The sequence below is a fragment of the Vipera ursinii genome, assembly GCF_947247035.1.
Source record: "Vipera ursinii genome assembly, chromosome: 1".
Lineage (NCBI taxonomy): Eukaryota > Metazoa > Chordata > Lepidosauria > Squamata > Viperidae > Vipera > Vipera ursinii.
Genome location: NC_139512.1, coordinates 334,050,299 through 334,058,898, shown reverse-complemented (window position 1 = coordinate 334,058,898; position 8,600 = coordinate 334,050,299).

Here is an 8,600-nt window from a genome sequence, read left to right as displayed (position 1 = left end):
TATCACACATCATTCAAAGCACAAAAGATGGCGATGTAGTGTAGTCTGGCTTTAGATAGTAACCGGAAGGGAAAAATATGGTGCAGAGGCGTCTTCAGGGAGGAGGTCTGAATATGGAAGGGGGGGTGGGGGCGGTGTTGCAACCAAAGTCCCACTCCTTTTGTTTATGCACACACAACCCAATCACAGAGATACACGCTCACATATAATGGGAAACTCCTTCAGTGCTTGTACTTTATAATAACAGAGCAATTATAATAGTGAGAGATGGAGGAAGACTGAAGAGAATTAAAACGTGGATCCAAGACAGGATATTAGTTCCTTTGCTGGAGAGCAGGAAGGAAAAAGGAACACTACAGCCTGGGCTGGAAGTCAAGGTGGGCAAAAGGGAGAGAGGCAGGAAACTGGGCAAGTGAGTCAGGATTGTGGGAAAGAACATAACAACTGGACCCAGGCAGCAGAGAGGGATATGGGGCAAAAAGTAACAGAACAACAGAGTTGGAAGGGATCTTGGAGGACTTCTAGTCCAACCCCCTGCTCAGGCAGAAAACCCTATAGCATTTCAGAAAAATGGTTTTCTAGTCTTTTTTTTTTAAGCCTCCAAGTTCTGAAGACAAGCTGTTCCACTGGTTTATTATTCTGTCAGGAAATTTCTCCTTAGTTCTAGGAGGGCTTTTTTTGTCATAGAACACTCAGAACAGAGTTCCGGCACCTTTTTTGGATGGAACCTTGTAAGGGTAGGCAAGGCGGATTGTATGACACGTGTGAGTTCCGGCACCTTTTTCTTTTACAAAAAAAGCACTGGTTCTAGAACTAATCATTAATTAATTAGAAGGCAAGACAAGAACCAAAGGATGGAAACTAATCAAGGAGAGAAGCAACCTAGAACTAAGGAGAAATTTCCTAATGGTGACAACAATCAACAGTAGAACAACTTGCCTTCAGAAGTTGTGGGTGCCCTATCACTAGAGTTTTTTAAGAAGATACTGGACAGCCACTTGTATGAAATGGTATCAACTCTCCTGCCTGAGCAGGGAGTTGGACTAGATGATCCTCAAGTTCACTTCCAACTCTGTTGTTCTATTTTCTGTTAATAATTAGCAGGGAGAAGCTGGCCCATGGCAGTAGCTGAGGATGAATGGCAGAATCTTATGTGGACAAGTAAAGGTTGAAAATGGAAGGTTCCAGCCTTTTAAAAAAGATAAACCAACATGGAATCTTGCAGATTTACAATCTTATTAGATTCCTGACTGGATAAAGCATTAACAGACTGAAAGACAGATTTTACTAGCTCGTAGCAGATATAATGATAACTCTTATTATTATCACAGAGTTGTGAGCTGTAGGATATCAGTGGTGTAAACAATCTTTTCCCCCAATTATTCTTGTTTTCTCTTGGGATATTCTGAATCTGCTAGAATTGAACTGAATGCATGAAGTTCAGCCGGATTGTGGAATTTATTTACACGCAATGTCTGTCTCTTAAATTAATGTTGCCCTTCTCCCAAATGCCATCAATTACATGGATGAGTAATCCAATACTCCTATTACTTTTACAGTATTGCTGTGTCAACAACATGTGGCCTTTACCCAGGCACCCTGCTCTGCTTGCTAGCTTCAACATTTTTAGTAAGTTTAGAGGAAGTGGTTAAGTTGTAAGTTGTAAGACTTTATGATTTTGTGCCACACGCGAAATAAAAATAAATATTGCTTAAGGCTATTAGATTTGGCATGCAAATATCACGGAGAATGGAACTCAGTGGAAGCAAATAATTCTGTTTTTTTCTCTTTTAGTATAGAATAACAGAGTTATTCTATACTAAAACAGAATAACAGAGTTGGAAGGGACCTTGGAGGTCTTCTAGTCCAGCCCCTTGCTCAAGCAGGAGAACCTATACCATCTCAGAGAAGTGACTGTCTAGCCTCTTCTTAATAATCTCCAGTGATGGAGCACCCACGATTTCTGAAGACAAGCTGTTCCACTGGTTAATTGTCTTCACTGTCTCCTTAATTCCAGGCTGCTTCTCTCTTTGGTCAGTTTCCAAACATTGTTTCTTGTCCTGCCCTCTGATACTTTGGAGAATAATGTGACTCTTTCTTCTTTGTGGCAGCCCCTCAAATACTGGAATACTGCTAACATGTCTCCCCTATTTCTTCTTTTGTTTAGACTAGCCAAACTCAAGTCCTGCAGCCGTTCTTCATATGTTTTAGTCTCCAGACCTTTGATCATCTTAGTTGCTCTTCTCTGAATTTTTTCCAAACTCTCAACATTGTTTTTGTGATATGGTGACCAAAATTGGCTGCAGTATTCCAGGTGTGGTCTTAGAAGGGTTTTATAAAGCGGTACTAATACTTTGCTTGATCTTGATTCTATGCCTCTGTTTATACAATCCAGGATTGTATTAGCTTTTTTGGCTGCTGCTGCACACTGCTGGCTCATAGTCAAATGATCGTCCAGTAGGACACCAAGTTCCCTCTCACAGTTACTGTTTTTAAGCCAGGTCGTGCCCAATCTGTACTTGTACCTTTGATTTTTTCCTGCCTAAATGTAAAACTTTGCTTTTCTCCACACTGAAACTCATTTTGTTGGATAGGGCCCATTGTTCAAGTTTGTCAAGAGGTTTTTGGATCCTGAGTTTGTCTTCTGGGGTGTTGGCTAATCTTGACAGTTTGGTGTCATCTGTGAATTTGATGAGTTCCTCTTCAATTCCCTCATCTAAGTCATTTATGAAGATATTGAAGAGTACTGGGCCTAAGACAGAACCTTGTGGTATCCCACTGTTTACTTCTCTCCATGTGGATGTAGTGCCATTGAGGACTACTTGTTGAGTAAGGTTTGCCAGCCAGCTACAGATCCATCTAGTGGTGATTTTTTAAAAAAATCCCATTTATATCCCGCCCTTCTCCAAAGACTCAGGGCGGCTTACAATCTAAAGCACAAATCAATGTGCTTAGCAATAGCCTTCATTCTATATATATGCCTGCTTATTAGGGCTTTCGCCCCCCCAAGCGGCATTATTACAAAGTCAGCTTAATTGCCCCCAACAATCTGGGTCCTCATTTTACCTACCTCGGAAGGATGGAAGGCTGAGTCAACCTTGAGCCTGGTGGGACTCGAACCTGCACTAATTGCAGCCAGCTGGTGTTACTTAAGGAGGCATTAGCCCACTGCTCCACCAAGGCTCTTTGTTGTGTACTGGGATTGTTAGGCATTGATGAGGTGAAGGTGAAAACAACAGAACGTTTATTAAGTTAACACAGAAGTGACCCTAACAGCCGCTTTGACATCTATGTATACAGACCGCCGATAGGCGGTGGCCAATGAATTTAAAGCAATTTTCCCACCCCAAACACAAGCTTGCAAAATCATAGACAGATAGACAGTTAACAGTTTAAACAAACACAGCAGTTACTTATTTATAACTGCCCATGTGATTCGCATCAATACATAACAGTGATGTTGTCTATTCCACCTTTTTCTAACTTACTAAGCAGCAGGTTGTGGTCTACTTTATCAAATGCCTTACTGAAATCTAAGTATACTACATCCACAGCATTTCGCTGATGTACTAGTTTAGTCACTTTATCAAAGAATGAAATAAGATTGGTTTGGCACGATCTGCTTTTAACAAACCTGTGCTGGTTACTAGTTATAACTTGGTTTGGTTCTAGTTGTTCACAGTTCTGTTTTTTAATTATCTTTTCTAGGATCTTCCCAGGTATTGATGTTAAACTGATTGGTCTGTAGTTTCCTGGGTTTGTTTTTTTCCCCTTTCTTGAAGATGGGAACCACATCAGTCCTTTTCCAATCCTCAGGTATTTCTCCGGTGCTCCAAGATTTTTGAATGCAATGAGTGCAATGTTTCTAAGATAACATCTGCCAGCTCCTTCAGAATTCTGGGATGTAGTCTGTCAGGTCCTGGTGATTTATATTCATCAAGGTTGGATAGGTGTTCTCTTACCATTTTCCTGCTTATTTTAATTTTTGTTTCTAGTTTGTCTTTTGCAGTGGGTTTTTTTTGGTATGCTGGGATGCAGTTTCTTTTTGTGTGAAGACTGATGCAAAGAATGAGTTAAGCAGCTCTGCTTTCTCCCTGTTGTCTGTTATTTCCTTGCCATCCTCTCTCTTTAGTGCAGGACTTTTCAACCTTTTCACCCATTGTACCACTTTGAGGATATGGCAACATCCGAGTACCACCACTCGCCTACCAAGGTGTCAAAAACTTGATGACCAAAAAAAAAGGAAAAAGTGATGAAGTACAGGTAGTCCTCGACTTACAACAGTTTGCTTAGTGACTGTTTGAAGTTACAATGGCACTGAAAAAAGTGCCCCCCAAGCCACAGCCAAGCAGGACACCTGCCTGCCTGCCCGGCAGCGCTCTTCCTCCTGTCCAAGGTTTTCATTGTTGTGAGCATTTCTGTTGAGGATTGGCAGCAGGGGTGTTGGGGGGGGGGTGTTTGGTTTTTATTCCCCCCATCTGCTGGGTGGTTGCAGCAGGTTTTGGTCACTTCACATGACCCTGGGACACTGGGACCATCATAAATATGAATCAGTTTTTTTAAAAAATTCCATTTATATCCCGCCCTTCTCCGAAGACTCAGGGTGGCCAAGCATCTGAATGTAAATCACAAGACCCAGGAGATGCTGCAACATTCCAGCTGACTGACGCTTCTTCTGGGCTTAGCAGAAGCGCCAGGATCAGCACCGAGCTCCAGCTGGACCCTGACGCTGATCCTGGTGCTTCCACTGAGCCCTGACAGCCATGAAGAAGCGCTGATCCTGGTTTTTTTGCTGAGCCCTGACAGCCCTGCAGCTGCAGCTATGTCTCGCTCAGGCTTGTGCAATGCTGCCACCGGTTCAGCTCATTCCCCTCCCCTGCTACCACTTTTCTAGGATGGTCGCATACCACCTGCCAGGTGCCAATGTACCACAAGTGGTACCCATACCACTGGATGAAAAGCCCTGCTTTAGTGGACCTACAGTTTCCTTAACTTTTTTCTTCTTGTTAATATGTTGGAAGAAACTTTTTTTATTATCCTTGATCTCTGTTGCAAGTCTTTGTTTGTTCTGAGTCTTTGCTTTCCTGACTTCATCTTTGCATGTTCTGGCTGTCTGCTGATAATTGGCCTTAGTTGGCCTTTTCATTTTTTGTATTTGTCCTTTTCATCTTTCAGTTTGTCAGAGAGATCTTTGTGTAGCCATGCTGGTTTCTTCTTGAATTTCTTGTTTTTCTTTTTCAGTTGTATTGTGCTGGTTTGGGCTTTTATGATAGCATTTTTCAGAGTTTCTCACACTTCTTGGGTTGTTTTTCCCTTTAGGATTTTCATCCATGGAATCTTTCCTAGGTTTTCTCTCAGTTTGTTAAAATCGGCTCTTTTGAAGTTTAAGACACTGGTTGGATTGTTTACTCTTGCTAGTGTTCACATTATATTAAATTGCAGTATGATGTGGTCACTTTCCCCCAAGGTTCCGGCAACTTCAACTCCATCACTTCTTCTCTATTAGTAAAATTTAAGTGGTATTAACACTTCATATGATCTTGATTCTATCTCTTTGTTAAGGCAGCCTAGAACTGTGTTAGCTTTTTTGGCAGCTGCAGCACACTGCTGGCTCATATTTAAGTGATTGTCCACTAGGACTCCAAGATCCCTCTCACAGTTACTACTGTTGAGCAAGGTACCCCCTATTGTACCTGTGCATTTGGTTTTTCTTGCCTAAATGTAGAACCTTATCTTTCTTTTTCTACCTCTGTTAGTCATGTGGATTTTTGCAACCTATTTCTCAAAGCTCTGTTGGAGGAGAGCACTGTGTAGTATGAGGCTGCTCTTTGTTTCTTAAAACAGTGTACTTCCAAGCACCAGAGTAAATTACAACTGCCAGTGTAATTGGCTATTGTGTATGGAAAGCATTAGAAGAGGACAGGGTTTGACCTGGTAAAAGCTCTCATCTATGAAATAGTATTTTCAAATCCCATGCTACTGTCAGATACTAAAAATAAAAGGGAAAAAAGAGGAAATAATGTTTATAACGAATCTGGCCTTGTGTCTTAGGACCTATACTAAAGCATTCAGTCATTTCTTGCTGATAGATCAATCTCATATGAGATAAATAAAAACAAACTTTGTTTTTTTAAAACAAACTATAACATTTTTAAATTTTATATATTCAAAATGCAGATATTCCACCTAGAAATTCTTCAACTACAGATTGTAAGCAAATAATAATTTCTGGCAGAACATGTTGCTGATCTGCTTGCAGTTTCAAATTAATATAAATCACAGTCAATATTTTAAAAGGGGGAATATTCTCACGCACACACTGAGATTCATTGAAAGCCAGATGTAAAATACACTTTGCTAATTTGTAAGAAAAATAAAGAACTGTCAACTAAAGGCACATAAAAAACAGAAATTTAAATCCTAATGAATATTCCTGGTTCAACAGTTTATTCAACGTTTGCAGAAATAGAAGAAATGATCCTTTCTTTCAAGGTTTTTGAATTGTTCCAGCTTGGGGTTCTAAACATTTTTCAGAGGCAATTGGGGAGATAAGAGCCTTTATTTCATATTCAATCTCTTCCCCTAGCTTTGCTAGCCTTTGTTTAAAAATAAAATATGTTTTCTATTTCCAGCAGCATTAAAGGGTATACAGACATTTGATTTTCTATACAATCTCAAGTCTGGCATTCAATCTACCTTCATAACAGGCCTTCTACTCCAGTAGCTAGATTGATTGGGCTAGTTCTCTAGGCAAAATGGATTTAAGAATAAATAAGCCAGAAGGATGCTATAGTGCCAGGTTTAGGATGCTGAATATGCCTACCCTGAACTTTATTTAAGCACTCAGTCATGGTAATAATAGTTCAAATTCTTAATTTACTTAATATCCAGCATTGGATAATAGGCTGTTATACTATGAAGTATATCAGTACCCAAAACAACGGTTTGTTTTAAGCATGTTTTCTGGTACAAGTGACAGTAATTTTTGCAGCCAAACAATTATGATTTTAATCCATTCATCTTTGTTTTAGCTGAAGACAGTTCCAGTCAGCCAATAACAAACCCTGGCTTTGAATTGATTATTGATCTTAAACAAACTACTGTATTAAATCAAAGACAAACAAAGCTTATTGCAGTTTAACATGTATATATTTCTCATGCTATGTGATAGAGATAAAATATACTTGCAGATGAAGAAATGAATGATAAATGTTTTTCAAGTGTTAACTAAATTGTGGAGTCCTTGGTATGGTCTGAGCTTGGTTGTTTGCTTTCAGAGTTCCATTATCCAAGTAGGTAATATATGGCAATTGTAGTCCAGGCATCAGAAAAGTAAGTAGTAAGGGGTAAGAAGTAGGACTAAGTAGGATAATCTACCTGGTCTTTTCTGCTCAAACTTTAAAAATAGAAGAAACCAAGCAGAAGGATAGCAGACAAAATTAAATAAAGAGGAGGGCAGGAATCCATATTAAAAGTGGTTAAAACATAGTTCTCTATCTCTGCATTCTATAACCAAATTATTTCTCCAAACGTCATCCTTTTGAAACTGATTTGTTACCACCAGTTAGATACCCAACCTACTTTCTGTTGAAGTACAAAAGTGTAATTCAGGACAATGGCTTAGCCTTTGATTGGGCCCATTTAGACTATCCAAATAGCCCCCCATCAGAACACAATGTTTCCCAGGATAGCTCAGGCTGCTAAAATTGGAAGCCCCTGATGCTGGCAGTGAATCTTTCACTAGCATGAATTCTCTGCAGATAGAAGCTGTTTCAAGCAGTCAGGCATCTATCTCTGAAAATCAGTGTCAGTTAAACTAAATTAACATTTCATTCTAAAATTTCAATTTATCTCCAAGCTGATGGGATATATTATTTTTGTGCAGTGTAGCAGTGATAATAATGGCTGAGTGTCTTAGCCATATGTAAGTATTTTTATGACTCATGTATTTTAAGGTGGAAGATGACTAATAAGCAACTTTACAAGTGAAATCATATATACAAAATTGGCTTGCTCTTGTATTTTACTGCCAGGTGTCTGAGGGCAGGGTGGGGGCAGTTTGAAAAGTCAGGTTGTGAGTAAAGTCCCACCCCCTTTTAATGTGTGCCTCAGCTTTCTACTTTGATTTATTTTCTACAAAGATAAACTTTTCTTTTTTAAAAAAAACTGTTTATCTCCTGTGCATACATACAGTACATTTCTCCATTGCTCTGGGCTCTTGTGGCCCTTAAACAGCCATTCTCAACCTGATGTTCTCTTGATGAGTTGGATGGTTCTTATAATCTTGTTTCTTTCACATGGGTGTAGGATGTTTAGCCACCAACCCTTGGCTGCGTCCACTTCGCCCCCAGCCACCCACCTCAGCACATTCAAAGCCAGCTTTCCTCTCTACCCTGGCTATTGTCCATCGCCATATGGTCTCTTGGCCTTCCGTCCCCCGCCCTTCTTTATCCAGGCACTGTTTGACCAAGGCATTTTGCTGCATGGGACAAATAGCCCCCATCCAATCAGGTGGTGAGCAATGGTGTTGTGGGAGCAGAGGGTGGGACGATCGCAGGGGCTGTGGGGGGGGGAGGGGCAGCATGCGATGCAAGAATTAA